Below are 16750 nucleotides of genomic sequence, written 5' to 3'. Positions count from 1 at the left end.
TCTGTTCTCCCTGTCATAACATTAAACACAAGGAGACCTTCAATGAAATTGAAAGGTAGAAAATTAAACACTGACAAAACAGTTTTTCCACACAAGGCACAATTAGACTGTGAAACTCATTACCACAGCAAGTCAAGGTCAAGAATTTAAGGTTAAAAAATGTATTGGAAACTTATGGGTAATAACAAAATTTGTGTAAAGGAGATTAAGCTTTATACTTCAGGGCTTAAGCCAATCTCTAACTATTAGAGAACAGGATGAAACTGCATGGGGGTGGGGAGAGAGGGAGGGAGGGAGGGGGTCAGATTACCACGCATCTGCCTACTACAGGGTTCATTTTCCTCTGAAGCATCGTATGTTGGCCATTGTTGGACACAGGATAGTGGTCTAGCTGGATCTCGGATCTGATCCAGTCTGTCAATTTCTATGAGTCTGTCCATTCCACAAAGGCAATCAAACAGCCACCAGATGAAAATATATGTAATCTTTACTCACTTTGGCTGCATTAAAGTTTGATCTAATAATAGGAAAACTTCTATTATGTTTCAGTGTTGCAAATTGCTGTTTTTTTTTCTCCTGGGGGGACTATATTTTTGCAAAGGCAAAAATGCACACAAATGATACTCCTGAGAGGATAATAAAGGTGCTGTTACGGGATCAAGCTGTAGAGCCAATAAGGGGTGGGTGGTCTATGTGTATGGAAGACTGATACAATAATGACTTACATTAATACTCATCAACATCAGCCAGGAACACCAGATGGTCACCAGCTGGGAGACAAAACTCTTCATTTCTAAAAATGTGCATCTCTTGTATAATATCTTAATCACTATCAGCCCCTGTAAACTCAATTTTAACAGTCTGTTGTGGTGACTGAGTATAACACCGTGTAGTGTACTGTGTATGGGAATTATAGATAATGCTGCAAATCTAGCTAAGGTATAATTGGACAGTCAAATTTTAAGGTCAATCATATTTTGTTTATGACTAAAATCACAACTGAAACTATGCACATGGGGATAAAAGTTCATTGTAGTTCCATGCTCTAAACACACAGAGGTATGAGGCAATGCTAGGCAGCATTTTGGAGTAGATAATTTTATCAGGGGGTTATTCTGTCCTTTCTTATCATGGAGGAAAACTGTTAATATTTCCTTTATGCTTAACTACATTGCAGTGGCTAACATGTTAGGAAAAACAAAGTAATCAGAAATTGGGTGGTGCATTCCCCAAAGTAAAATAAAGAGCCTACAATGGAATATTAATAAGCCATGTGATGGAAATGCTAAAGGTTAGGAATGTTTTTGAAAATAGGAGGAAATTAGCTTAGAGAGACTTGTATTGTTGACACAAGATTTGAAACGACATTGATTGTGGAGGTTCAGGAGCAAACTGATGGTATAAATGTTACTGGTTGACTCGATACAACAGGCCAAACTCCTGCTACAAGTGGGTGGGCCCAACTTCATGAACTTTATTGAGATTTGCGCTGGTTTATGTCAGTGACGGTTTTGACCCATGAGATCCAAATATAAAAGGAGTTTACCTTGTAATCAGAATGTGAGCACGTGGCTGAGCTGCTATGCGTAAGCTTAGTTTTTTTCCCTTTTATCCCTTCCCTGCTGATATGTGATGACACTGGCGATAACCATGAAGGGAGCAGCTTGCCCCTGTTTAATTATAAAACTGAAGTTACAGCAATTGCAATCAACAGAAGATGTGAGGGAAAGGAGTAAAATACATAAGAATTATGAGCCAGATTACTTTCCCCACGTCTGCTTATGGAGGGCACTCTCAGCAAATGGATCTGTTCATATTCATGTGGAAGAGCAGGGTTCAGCTGCCCCCATCTCCTCCTCCTTGGACCCCACAGAGAACTCCCCATGGGGTTACAGGAATGGGACAGTGGAATGGTTGGGACACACATTGTCCTTCTTTCAGCCCAATAGGGAATCTACTCAGGAATTAATATTACCTGAGGAGGAACCGCTCCATTCAATGGGATCTCACTTTAAAGGAAGATTCCAGGGCCTGCTGCCTTCAGAAGAGGCTCTGTGACCTAGGTGCCACAGGTTAATTCCACACTGGAACCATACAGACAGGAAGCTGGGGTCAGAGGACCCAGGGAACCCGTGAGAGCACAGGTCTTCCACATGAATGGCTCCTGACCTCAGCCTGCAATGGATCCACTGAGATTAGTTAGATAAAGGGGAATCTGGCAAGTTTCTTGGTTGAACCCCCTACTTTGTTCACAGAGAGCAAATTTTGTTGCTTTCTTGGAAGCATTCAGAAGAACATGGAGGGAATTTATTTAGGTTTTCCCTGCACGATGAAGCAATTGGGATCCATAAAAATAAGGTGAGAAGACACCTACAGCACTGGTTTAATATATTCAGATCTAGATTAGGTCAAGAATGAACAGAGTTTAGATATTTCAATATATTAAGCAGTAATTATGTAGCCATATCACAACACAGTCTAATACATTTCAGAACAAGTGACAGTCCCTGCTTAGAAGACATCTGGTAATAGGATGGGAAAAGGTATTACAAATCAGGATAGAGGTTTGTTGGTAAAACCGTGTGGAAAAAAATATTTACCATCACCAGCAACAATTTTTTTTACTGTTTTTGTGGGCAATGAGACCCAGCTTGAAACCTATCTGTATGTCTCAAGGGTAAAACGTGTTTATTAACAAAGCAGAGTCAGACAGATAAAGCACAGCTTATGTCTAGTCATGTCCTTGGAAAAATTGCCTTTCATTTATGACAATTAGAAGTGAATGCTAGACTAGAGTTTGTCTATCCATAATGGACTTGAGCTGCAATCCTCTGTTATAAAGGACTGTTGCAATAACATACAGCAATGATCCAAAATGCTGCACCTTTGTTCTGGACAATTAGGTTTCCTCAGTTTTCACTTAGACCTTGCTCAGACAAATTCCAATTGACCTGAATGAGAATTCTGTCTGAGCCTGGACCTGAGGATATTGCCCTTAATGTAAAATACTGCACCACTGTTTTTTTTGTGTGTGTAAAGGGCTGACTCACACTGTACTAGTTCTGTTTTTCATTTTCAGCCATAAACTTCAAATAATTCTCTTGACAAGTTTTTTTTTTGAAAGAAATATAGTGCACTTCCCTTCCCACCCCTTTTCTGTATATATAGAAAGCTTTTTATGATTTTCTACTCCCCTTTTGCAACAAATCATTGTGCAATAGAAAATTAACATGTCCAGCAGTTTGACTTTGACATAGATGGGTTGGGAGTGGTAATTGTCTGAAAAAAATTACACTGATTTGCTTCTCCCTTGCCAATGGTGATTGCAAAAGATCCGCTCACTTGTGGTGCTGAGTAACTTCCAGTCCCGTTAACGTCAATGTACGTTGAGGATGCTCAGCAACTTGCTGGACTGGTGCCTCAATTAGCCTAAATTGTATTGAATAGGTATGTGTGTTTTCCCCCTTAACCAGTTACAATCTTCATTCGCCAACTAGGTTCTTAAGTATATAATATCTTCAACTAAAATTAACCAAATAGAAGAAATATAGAGATCAATGTTAAAGATTTTCTTTTCCCGACTTTCCTTTTAAGGGTCATATGTATGAATGAATGTAAAGTGACTGCTAGGAGTCTTGTCCTGGCCCTACTGATGGAATTGGAAAATGCTGTTCATTTCACAGGCATAAATTGGGTCTCAGGTTCTGATCTGTGTAGTTCTAGCGATACATACCTCAAGTTGAAATCCTTGCCAACCAGATTGTTTCCTTAGTACAGAGCACATTGTAAAAGATTGTAATCGGATGTGCTTTGCAATGAATTATGGAATCAACAATGAAATTCATTGCTTTCCCAGCTACTCAGTTTCATACCTACCAAATATTTATTTTTAAAAAAATTAAATTGTAATACTCTAGTCCAAACCACATAGGATCCAGACACAACCACCATGAACAGCAACTTACTCGTAACATCATAGTGATGATACCACATTTACAAAAAGCCCAACCAATAAAACTGAAAGGAATCCCCTAATCTGGCTGGCTCACAGTTGACGCAAGATGTAAAAGAATAGTTAAATAGTATTTTGCAACTTGGACTTCCAAAGTGCCTCTTCCTTTACAGTCCATATTTAACAGCATATGTCAGCCAGATGTTGCATTAAATTTGATGAGTTTGCATATGGTATTGATGCTCTGTAGATCATCAGAAAATTCTTGGATTTAGTTAACCTGTTAGGTCCAACTAATGTCTCTGAATATTCAGTAAATATAATTCAGATTGATGAAGCATATGCAATTTGAATAATATTCTGTTTTAGAGTCCAAGTTTCTAAAATGTCAACAAGTAATTACTTTGTGTGTTTCATTTTAGATGTCTCATTAATTAAATCCTATTTTCAAAAAACATTTTAGAAGAGAGAGTTGACAAAGCTGTTTAAAAATACTGTAATGGGTCTTTTGTTTCCCCCCAAAAACAGTCAAATGTTATAGCTATTACCACTGTTAGGTATTGTCCATGACGTTTTTTTAATAAAAATGTGTCACTCATTTTTAAATTTAATTTTAGAAATGTGTAACCTAGTAATATGAAAATGATTCCTGTGATCTTCTGGCAGACATGACAGTAACAATTAGAGCTGTAAGTGTATAGTAATAAATGTGTTTGTAGAAAATCTTGCAACATACTGATCAGGGATGGCTCCCTGTAGAATGTCTTTCAACCTGGATTCACATGTCACATGGAGCAACTCTTCCAAGCATTCCAGAGTTGCCCTAGTTTTGACTAAACACACAAATGTAAAACACTGTGAAAATGTATGTGTACACACACACACGCAGTATTTATTAAAAGTAAGGCATTTTGTGTGTGTGTGTAAATAAAGTGTTATACAAAGGTCAGGAAAAAGTGCCTTACTTTTAATAAATAAGTATTTTTCTAATATTGTTTCATAATTTTGGTGCAGTGGAATGCAAAATACAACAGCCATGCATAGTTATTTTTCCTGTTTTACTATGCTTGCCATCTGGACAGAGCAATTTTAAGGTGTTATGTTGCAGACCTTACTAAGGTAAATCTCCTGTAGGACTTCTGGGAAAAGTAATATTACAGAGGAGGATAGATACTGCCCATTTAAGTTACTCTTATGGCCCTATCACAGGGTCCACTCACTACTGGCGGTGCCTCCTCCTGGCAGTCCTAGGGTTAGCTTTGGCCAGGCATTGCCCCTCTTCTGGTAGTGTCTCTCTTGATGCTCTCTCATCCTGTGGTCCCCCTGGCTCCAGGAATTACAACCTTCTTTTCATGACTCGGTTCTCCAGCAGGGTTACCATACATATTTCCCTCCTCTAGAAAATACTAGCTCTAACTTCCACCACCCTCTTCCCAGGGAGTGACTGCATTCTTTCCCTGCTTATATAGGCCCCACCTGACCCTGACAACTGAGCCTCCTGTCTAGTTAATAAATCCCTGCTCCTTTTCACCTCTTTCAGGTGCATCCTGGGCAGTTAAGTAGGCCTAATTTACCCTCTCAGGGCCAGTACAGGAAGTACACCCCAACACAGACCTCTATTACCATTGTGTCTGAGCATCTGTGTGATGGGATATTTACTCCCCTCCCCCACCACACACACAATAAAAGGGTTAATCTGGGCCTAAGAGCCAATTAACCTGCCTGTTTGCACCTAGAGGATGGGCTGGGACTAATTAGTAATAAAACCCAGGTGGGAGAAACTGGGTGAAATATGCTGAGGAGAGGAGGTGGAGAATTTCCTCTGTCTGGGAAGTAGCCTGGAAGAAGGCTGAGAAGGAGAGTAGAGTAAAGTAGAGAGGCTTCTTCTGGGTGAGCTGGAAACTTGACTGAGGTAGGACCTCCTGGTAAGCTGCTGTCTGCCTGAACACCTTAGCAAGGGCAGGAATATGCTAGCTCTGGGCAGTGGGGGTTTTGGAGAGCCTGGAATGAGATGGGGGAGGTGGGAGAGACCATAGCAGTTGAGATGTCTGTAAGAGGTGGCCTACTGCGCCTGGCTGGCCTGAAGGTTTGATATTTTGGTTGCACTGTGATAAAAGTCGAGGCCCTGGAAGGAGCTGGACTTTATAAAGTGGTCTGGCCAGAAGGCCAGGATGCTACTTTGGCTGGAGTAGGCCAAATGACAGTGGGGGAAACTGAGCCAAAAATGGCCACAGTGCCATAGCCAGCCAGGAGTAGGTGTGTTGGGGTGGTCACAACCTCACAATATTAAATGTACTTCTCACAGCTATTATCTCCATTTTACCCATGAGGAACTGAAGTACAGAAGGACTAAGTGACTCACCTAATGTCACACACAAGTCAATGGCAGAACAGGAACTGAATGCAAGTGTTCATCTAGATCCCAAACCACTGGACCATCCTTTTGCACAGCATACAAAGATCCATGCTCATGGCTAGCTATGCTGCTGTGTCCCTCTTCCAGAGAGTGAGGGTGCCATCAGGGAGCAGATTACAGCTCCACAGTTCCTGGCCTGGCTATGTGAGTTATTTAGAGAGCTGGGTCTCTATGACATGCACCAGCTGTCAATGGCCTGTAAAGGACTGTCCACTAGCTGCGGATTACAGGAATGCAATGCACTCTGGCCACTTCCCTGCCTTATTCTTGACACACCCCTTGCAGCATCTGACCAGCCATCCTTAATCTCCACTGTGCACCTGCTAGTGCCCATAGGCCAGCTGTGTGTGAGTATGTGAGAGAACAACCAGCACCTCTTTAACGGAGGTAAAAAGTACTGCTGCTCAGAACATTCAACAGACATTTTCCTTGACACTGACTTATGTAGGGGAGAGAGCCTTTAGCTACCTTCATTCAACTGGTCTGGCTTCACAAACTCTCTTAGAGGTATTAAAATTGAAAACAATGAAAACATTAAAATAGAAATGATTAGACATGAGCCAATAATTCTCACAATGAGTAATACTTAACAAACCTTGGTTTGCTCATGGAATGTCTTCAGGCTGATTGAAGTTTTCACACATTTATTTATTATTTGTATTTGCTTGATACATTCTTTTGCTAGTTTGTTTTCATGCTATAGAAGGCTCAGATTTTGAATACAAGTGCTCATAGCAATTTTTTTCACGATGCCGTGTTGGTTGATTGTGGTTGGTCACACTTAGTCCTGTGGGATTGCTTCCATTGAGGATAACATTTGCTAACAAGAAAAAAGCAGGGAGAAATCACTGAGGCATTAAATTTCTCAGGGTGGGGTACCTGAGATTAAGAAGAAATTGATTTGGAAAAAAACTTCAGGTCTGTTCTTTTTCTAAGCAACATAGGCTTTGCCTGCAGCATAATTCCTAGAAAAAATAGGCTACTGCAAGATTTATTGGTGAGATACAGAGTCTACATTCTAGACACATTCCCAGAAAGTAATGGCTTGTACATGTGGGGCCCCTAACTGACTAGGGTACAGTTGGATCCTCTTGTAACGCTCACTGCCTTTGTGCAAGGGTTTTTTTGGAGCCCTGTTCTACTGTGCCTAGAAGCACCCCATTCCATATAAAATATACAATTGCCAGTGCAAATACCTGTACTTAAAATTTGTGTTCCGTGAGCATTTGTGCAAGACAGACCCAAATGTTCCTGTAAAACAAACATGTTCACGTAAATGCACCCAAAACAAATACATTTTAAAATGTGTGTAAATACTTGTACAACACTTTTTCTGGTATTTGCTGAGCTCTGTTTTCCTTATTGGATGAACAGTTGGCTTGTATGTTGCTTTTGAGGCCAAATTATTTTTAGTCAATATGAATCTTTAATATGATTACATTTTTTATTAGTTTAAATAAAAAATATTTATGTTCCATTACATATTTATAATCCTATTCATGAAAAAATAATGGTCATCTCAAAGCAGTAATTCCTTGGGAATTTTTAAAAAGGCTTCACTACAGTTTGCTTCTTCCAGCCTCTTTCTTAGCATGGGGTATGCAGGGCAGTGGGTGAGCAATGCATACACATTTGTCACCTCTGGCTGCAACACAAGTGACTATAGTGATGGATTAACATGTTCTGTTGCTCTGAGTGTGACCTAATTTTTTCCTAGTCTTCACCAAAAGACAGGAAGTAAAGTTACCCACTGGTAGCCCGCTATGTCTACTGTTGCTGTGGCACTGGTGCTGTATTCTGCAACAGACAAATCTTCAAATATATGCAATACTGCATTGCATGTAGAGGCAACTCCATCCCTGCAGCAGTGTTATTGGAATCTTAGACCCTGAGAGAGCAAAGCATATAAAGGAGTGTTTAAGCTTTAATGTGAGTAGCCATGTGACTTCCATGGGACTTTTTGCATGCTTCAGCTTAAGCATATACTTAGGCTCTTTGCTGGATAGGGGGATTTAATATACTGTCCAGTGATTCTTTGCAATGTAGGCAAACTCTGTGAAAAGCCCATGGCATTGCATCTCTGAGCCCAGGTCAATTAACCTGGGCTCACGGGACTAAAAATAAGTGTAAACATTTGAAGGGAGAGGGTCTCAGAGCTCAAGATCCAGTCTGAGCAGGAACATCTACACTACTATTTTGAGTGTTGACATGATGCAAGTCCATGTCAACTGAGCTGGGCTCTGATACTCAGTGCTGTGGTTTTTCTTTGCTATGTAGACATACCCTTAGTGTCTTAAAAATCTGATCCAAGACTGTCATTGACTTTAGTGGGCTTTGATTCAGGCCCTAAATGATCGGACAGCCAGCCAGCAAATGCATCAAGTGGAAATGGCGTTAAAATACATGAGGTGTCATTTTCTCCCTCTCACTTAAGAGCTTTTGAAAATTCCACCCATAATGTTTTGGCCTCTGCTCTGAGTTATATCCCTGCAACCTCTAAGTCAATGCAATGGGGGACTCTCAACAATAAGAATAAAGCTTGTTCATGCCAGAGACAAAACCTTCTCCAGGGGCGGTCCCAGGCTTTGGAATGAACTCCCCCAGGAACTAAGGACTCTCTCAAACCACACCACTTTCCACTCCAAGTACAAGGCATATTTCTTTGACCTTGCCTTCTGTAGTATAAACACATAGCAATAGATATATTTATTTAATGATAAAAACCCCTACCAACACAAGACACTCCACTGCATATACTGATTTCTGGGGAGAGGGTAAAGAACATACAACATGTGGCAGTTGTGTAGTTGCATGGCTTATTGGAAAGCAGTTGGCTATTACAGTCATGAGCATGGTATAAAAACCCACATAGAAGAGAACAGAAATGGTTGCATGGATATCCACCTAAGGGCAGACTGCCTTACTGCCTGCTGCAGCTCCCTCTGAAATCAGTGGGAGTTTTACCACAGATTTCAGTGAACCATATTATGAAACCTTTACTCCCTCCTAATCACCAAGGCAAATAGCCATATGGAAGTCACTGTGCATGAATAATTGCTCACTAATGTGAATAAAGACTTCACAGTCTGGCCAAATGAGAGCTGGATTATGCATTACGTGGGATTGATTGGCCTTGTAATCTCCATAAACCATGATAGTCATGCTATATGTCATTCAAAAAGTAACTTCCCCTACGTTTGCAATTAGGCTATGGGACAGATCCTCAGGTGGTGTAAAAGTGTCATAAACTCCACTGACTACAATTGACCACAAACTCAATGTTCATTATTAATGATCTTCATGCGGGTAACATATAGGCAAACAGAGGATGCATGGCTATTTTTTGATGGATACCATGAAATTTAACTTGCACTAACTGAGTTCATATCCGTAACTCAGTTTCTTAACTATCATTTATTTACACTGACTATATTAGAACTGGTCAAAATAGTTCTTTTTTTTTTTGTGGTGGGGAGGGAAAAGTAACTCTTGCCTCATTCACATTTTCTTCTTTTTCAGCCAGTCTTAGAATTCCTCAAATGAGTAGTTCCATGACTAGAATTTATAAAAATGAATCCAAGAAATACACTTTGCCAAGCAATTTGTTTTCTGTTTCAAATTAGAGCTTCAGGATAGAAAGCAAAAGTGGCGGGGGGAGAAGAGAAGGAGTGACAAAAGAAAGGTTGGATTGAATCTGTTCTGTGCCAAACTTCCCAAATCTTTACTACACCAGGTTTACAAAATGTTTCTTCCCAGTCTGATGTCTTTGCAAGCCATTGTGAAACAATATAAATGTTAGGTTGAGATCAGAGACAGAGACCATATGGACATATTCTTAGCTTTAAAGCAATGCAGTCCTGAACATGCATTGCTTGGATACCCTCTTAACTAGAACCTTGGTGAACAAGCCCCTGAGAATTCATATATTCAGCCTGAAACTAGAATTATGTACACCATAAAAGTACAATCCTTTCTCTCTGCCTTCAGGAGAATGTCTCCAAGCTGCTTTTTGTTCTGAACCTGCACCGGAAGTTGAGTAATTATTGTTTAGATCATGTCTTTGTGCTTTCAGAATCATGCAATGCTGGTTTTTTGATAGTATCTTAATGATAAGGGAAAGTGGGGTTTATGTTGATGATTCTTTTGTGACAGAACAGTTTATGCACGCTAACTATGACATAAAGAGGCCATAATTATGTATAGAATGTCTCCAAGGAGTTTACAATCCCAAAGCACCTCTGAATTTTGTTATGCATCTTTTTTTCTATATGTCCATAAATGCTACAAGGCAAGGACTATCTCAGGGTTAGGCAACCTATGGCACATGTGCCGAAGGTGGCACACAAGTTGATTTTCAGTGGCACTCACACTTCCCGGGTCCTGGCCACCAGTCCAGGGGGCTCTGTGTTTTAATTTAATTTTAAATGAAGCTTCTTAAGCATTTTATAAACCTTATTTACTTTACATACAACAATAGTTTAGTTATATATTATAGACAGAGACATTCTAAAAAATGAAGACTCGGCACACCGCTTCTGAAAGGTTGCTGACCCCTGAACTATCTTTATATTTCTGTCCTTCACGTTACCAAGCACATATTTCTGTTTAATGAATTAGTATTAATGAGAGTATAAAACTCAAGTCTTTTCCCAAGTCTGGAAGTGACCAAACTGATGGTTAACCCATCCTTCCTGTCTCCAAGGTGGGAGAATTGCATGTGAGTGGAAGAAAGGGGAAAGACTGTTCAGCAGTGGCTCTGGATGTAAACTGTAAAAATGGCATTATGGGCTTCCATGTTTCTCTCTGTCTCCATAGTAAATGTGCTTAGTTTATAAGTAAAGTGTGTGCTTAATTTTTTTTTCTCATTGCCAGCCCTACCATCTCACTGTGGGATCTGGAAGTAATAACTTCCACAACACAAGTATATTTTTATCTGGGATTACTGTGAATACACAAAGAACGGATTTACATACATACTGGGCCACCTCACGAGTAAATAGCTTTTGGGCTTAGGGTTTTAGGCCCTGATGCTGCAAAGATTTACTCATGTGCTTTATTTTACAGATTGTAAGTAATCCCAATGAGATTTAAGGGACTACTCAGTGTGTAAAGTTAAGCAGATGCATACATTTTTGCAGGATTGGGACCTTAGACTGTAACATTACAGCTCATTACTGTGGCCAGTATAATGTGATTCTTGGAAATACAAGATACTGTTTCTTGAAGTGCAGCCTTTCAAATGTCAATACTGCACCAGGCACAAAATTCTGCACTAAAGTGTCAATTGTAGCAGCAGGGACTTTCACTGAAGAAGCAGAATCTCTTATCAGTCCAGGATTCATGAGGCAATTTCCTTTAGAGACTATTATATGGTAGGTGAAAAGTCAAGGGAAGCTGCAATAGCCTTCAGGGAAAGTACCTTTGGCATATTGCATACATATATGCTACTCCTAACCTTATGCTGAATATAAACCATGTGCATAAGAATCTGATCATCATAACGTAATGGAGAGAGATTTTTAAAATTGCATTGAAAAATCTTTTGTGTGATAAACATGCATTTGAGGAACTTGCTATTACCATTTAAAAATAGCTTTTGAAGGAAAAAAACCCAAACTATTTTCCCAAAGGGCAGTGTACTGTAGCTATCACATGCTTTCTTTTGTTTTGTAAAATAAAAGTGTTTTTAGGGCCATAATGTCCATCTCAAAAGAACATTATCTTGAATACAATAGACTGTACTGTTTGTGCCCAAGGGATTTTACTCAGTTTAGGGCTGTATATAATATAACATTTATTTATGCAGTTTTCCCTAGAATATTTTATTCTTTTGCATAAAGTTTACATATATACCATGTTCAATGTTTAAATTACTGCAGTGTTACTGTAAAGTAATGAGTATTAGCAAGGCAAGAGTGGTTGGCAGTGAGATGGGCACTTAGTGTGAAGTAAATTAAAGAAGAAAACTCATGAAAACCAACAAACTGAAATCATAGGATGAATGCAAAGAATATTCTAATTATTTGCCATAGGTTGGATTTTCTCCATGCGAGCTGCAGATTCTGAGCACTTCTGACAATCTGGCCACTTCACTTAGGGCACATCTACACTGCAACAACCTCCCCTCCCCTCTCCCACAGCACCAAGTCTCAGAGCCCAGGTCAATTGACTTGGGCTCAGGCAGTGTGGAGCTAACAATTGCAGTGTAGCGATCTGCACGCAAGCTGGAGCTCAGCTCTGAGCACTGCTGTCATGGGGTTTCTCTTGGGTTTTTTTTTTCATTTCATATTTGTTAAATATAAATAACAAAATGTGAGTGCTGCTGAGCAGTTAGGCATGAAATCCTGGCCCCATTGATGTTAATGGCAAAAATCTCACTGACTTCAGTGGGGCCAGGATTTCACCCTAGAAGTTGATTATTCACAGTCCTGTGAGGTACTGAATACCTTCAACTCCTATTGAAGTCAATGGGATATGAGGTTAATGAGGGCCTTGCAGGACCGGACCCTATATTATGAGCCCTTCATCAGCACTCTAGGACATGGTATTCTATCATACATATCTTTCAGATTTAGGCCTTGATCCAACACAGCATTTAAGCACATGTGCAGTGTAGCCAGCTTCCATGATTTTATTGTGAATCTTGTGATCTTTGGTACATGCCTTAAAGCCCAAGCTCCTGGAGTCACGTACTGATGTGAGAATCTCCACTTTTATTTATTTTTTTTAAGTTAGTTTCTAGCTCTTATTGTTGCAGAGAAAATCTAGAAAACTTGATTCCCAAAGGCTCAAACCCCAGGAGGCAAATAATAACCCCAAATGAATTTCTTCTTAATAGCTCGTGATTTAAGCCAATCTCATGATTTTTTGAATGCTTGGCATTGTCTGTAGTGTGTGTGTGGTAACTGTAAGCATGGGGTAGTCCCATTAAAGCTTGTGTGGGTGCTGTGAGGAGGAGGTGTAGGAGACTTTTATAATCACCGAGGATTTGGTTTATACTCTCTTTGTGCTGCCTGAGCAGGGGAAAGAGAGGGGAAGAACACAGGAAATCTGCCCCTGTAAGAACAAAATCATAACCAGAACTAGTTTAGCCAACCAACTAGTCTAAACCTCTCTAAAACTGCTGATAGAGATGACTGAACAAGAACATAGAAGTTAAAAGAAATGTTTCCTAGTTGAAAACATAACTAATCTAATCTTTTGAAGAAAACAGATAAATCCCAGTAATTTAGCTATCATATTGGGTATACAATTATTGGCATCAGACTTCATTGCACAATTAGATTAGGACTTTGCTTCCTGCGTTATCCAGAATATTTGGTAATGAAGCAAGAGACAATTCATCTTTGACTTCTTCCTGTTCTACAGAAGCTATGCAAGTTAACTATTTGTATATATGGATTAACTGTTTTTATGGGACATGGAAAAAGTCAGCTCCTATCTGCTAATATATCAGCAGGACTCTTGCATTTTCCTCTAATTATTTTTCTTCCAATTTCTTGGGTAACTTTTTTGGTTTTGCGGTTTCCCTTCATTAAGGGAAATCATGAGTTTTTTTTCCAGCTGTGATAAAGCAATAACCAAGTAGTTGGCTCAGTGTGAAAATCCAAAAATGGATAAAGCTCTAACCATGTGTCAGTGTGATGGTGACAGAATGTTTTTTGGCCACATTTTCAATGCACAGGTTGATAATTATTTTGTCTGGTTCCCATCAACATGTTTTGAAAGGAGCTAGATCTGGCCAGATGAAAATTCTTCTGGCATGGGCGGGCCAACACCTCCATGTGACCCCAGCACTGGTAGGCCTGTTGGGCTGGTCAGAAGGAGCAGCCAGACCATACTGAGTCCCAGCTACAGTCAGCAGGCATATGAGCCCTCATGGGCTCATGTGAGTTAGAGCATCCTGCAAGCTACACAAAAGGCCCAGAACTCATCCAAGAACTTGACCCTATGTGTCTTCTGCTACACCTCATCTATAAATTCAGGCTACATATTACAACATGGGGAACTTGGGAAAATACAGTACCTCTTTGCACTGCTAATAAATTCTTAGTAGCGTTGGCCTTGGGCTTAGCCTTGAAGTTATCAGCTTTATTTCTTTGCTGTTGCCTGCTACATTTGTACCACAGTCATAGGAGGAAGTTGGCCCAGTATGGGACTTGCACCCATGTATAGTGGAATCACTATGGAATCACCATGGCATTAATTTAGTGCCCTGTGTGTGGGATTATCTTGCAATTTATATAACCCTTGGTAAACTTTTGAGCAGGCAGTAACTCGCTGGTTGAAATTTCACTGATGCATAGTATGCTTGCTCAGCCCTCATTGTATGCTTTTACTTCTTAAAGTAAATAATGATAATTAATCTAAAAGGGAGACAAGGCACTGGACTAAGATTCAGTGAATGTGCCATTAGAATAATAACACTTGTGGGACCCTCAGCTTTGGCCTGCTGGCTGACCTTGGGCAAGTCAATTCTCCTTTCTGTTTGAACCTGAGTTTCTCCATCTGTAAAACAGGGGAAATGACACTTACCTTCCCCTGTAAAGCACTCTGAGTTCAAAGGATGAAAAGTGTTAGTGTTATATAAGAGCTTGGAACTATTACTAGTAAATGCTGTGACCCAGCAGAGGGAAGGATAACACTCTATGCATGTGAACTGGAACAGGACTAGATTATTATTAGGGATGGAACCATGCAGCAAAATTCAGATATAAATAGTGAACCTGCCCCTCCCACAATTACCCCAAATTCAGGGATGGATAAAGCATTGTGATTTCTAATTCCTAGAGTTGGGAGCAAGTCATTCCCTGACTGGGGACTTTGGATGCTACCATAATATAAAGGTTTATAATGATGGTGGTCCAGGTTCATGTTTGGATTGTTAACTTTTTGGGATTCCCAGAATTCAGGGGTTGGATCCAAGGTTTTGGGTTGGGCTTATCTATATTCATTACTCAATAGAAAGTATTCTTGTTAGGTGCCTCATTTTCATTAAAAAAGGAGGTAGAAACTAAAATCACCTACACAAGCATTAGAACTCTCTGAATCGCCTTGTAGGAACTACCAAACTTGTTTCCACCTCTTGTTGCTTATTCACTAATACATTTTGCCTGGTTGAGTACTATGGGCAATTTTTTTCCTCTGGGGAAAGCTTTGTGGTCAGTTTAATCAATACCTGAACATAACATCAGCACCTAAGTTACTGCTTACAAGTATTTATAAATATTTGCTTCTAAAACATTTTTACCCAATATACTGTATGTGAGGCAGTATGATGCAGTAGCTGCAGATATGTCAAGGTAACAGTTATTATTGCAGCATCCATATACGTTATCACAGCCACTTACTGATCATTGAAGCTGGGAACTGAATGAGTAGTAATTTAAGTGACCCATCCTTTGTAATTTAAAGCTTCCTGAGTGAGGAAGTGGGGGAGCATTACTGTCTCCAGATTTAGGCCTGCTGAAGACTTTCAGATTATCAATGCAGGAACCTGAGGGAGGGTAGAAAATTTGAGTAAGCACATTACCACTTCCTCTGGAGGAGTTACTGTTCCAGTGGTATTGCAGCCACTAAATGTCACAGCCATCTCTCTGGGTCCATCTCAGCATAACTCCGCAAGCTCATGTTTTTAGTCTCTGACTCAGCTTTATGAGTAGCTTTGGTTCCTTTTTTTTTTAAATGCTGTAAATGAAGGTGCTTTGTAAATAAATTGTCTTCTACAGCTAACACACTTAATTTATTTATTTTTTGTATAATTTACAGTTTGCACAGTTGGGCTTTTAAAACAAACAAAACAACTAAATCAACTGTCACTGAAGAATTAGACTTAGGAGCCACTTGTGATGGGCAAGAAGACTACATTAAGAATCAAAAACTGTTTCATATACTTACACCATGGGGAAAAAATTGCTTTTCACAACAAGCAGATCAGTTCATATATGTTGCAGTAATAATTGTCACTAAGGATCAGTTTGGACAATAAGGGTATTTTCTAGTAGCTGGTTCAGGCAACCATCTGATAAGCATTTTATTCTGGAAGGCTTTTTGCTATGTTTTCTTTTAGAAAAACGTGTGATTGCACGAGTTAGGTATGTTTGTTCTGATTCCTGTTCAGGATTTCACCCAGTCCTCAGCAATGTGTTTGACCATGTCTGTGTTCTTGCTGCCATGTCATTGGCTAAACCTGACAGGTTTTCCTCAGTATATTTTATTTGCAAGATCCAAAGTAAGGGAGTTGGTCTCATACACTGGAGGGAGAACTGGGGTGACCAGGGGCAAAATCCTGGTCCCGTTGAAGTCAATGGTAGAAATCCAATTGACTTCAGTGGAGACAGGATTTCACCCCAGGCTTTATTCTCAGCTTTGGCAAGTCATTT

The 16750-nt window shown here is 39.8% G+C and overlaps 1 long non-coding RNA gene across 1 annotated transcript in view; it reads left to right on the top strand.

Moving 5' to 3' along the window:
- The first annotated feature begins 2130 nt into the window (after nucleotides 1–2130).
- LOC123365655 overlaps nucleotides 2131–16750 on the top strand; it is a 98727-nt gene continuing 84107 nt past the window's right edge. Inside the window, exon 1 of the long non-coding RNA XR_006577680.1 lies at nucleotides 2131–2358. This is a non-coding gene — a long non-coding RNA (uncharacterized LOC123365655). The remainder of the gene's footprint in view (nucleotides 2359–16750) is intronic.

This window comes from Mauremys mutica, chromosome 3 (assembly GCF_020497125.1).
Source record: "Mauremys mutica isolate MM-2020 ecotype Southern chromosome 3, ASM2049712v1, whole genome shotgun sequence".
Lineage (NCBI taxonomy): Eukaryota > Metazoa > Chordata > Testudines > Geoemydidae > Mauremys > Mauremys mutica.
This window is presented reverse-complemented; position numbering and strand designations above follow the sequence as displayed.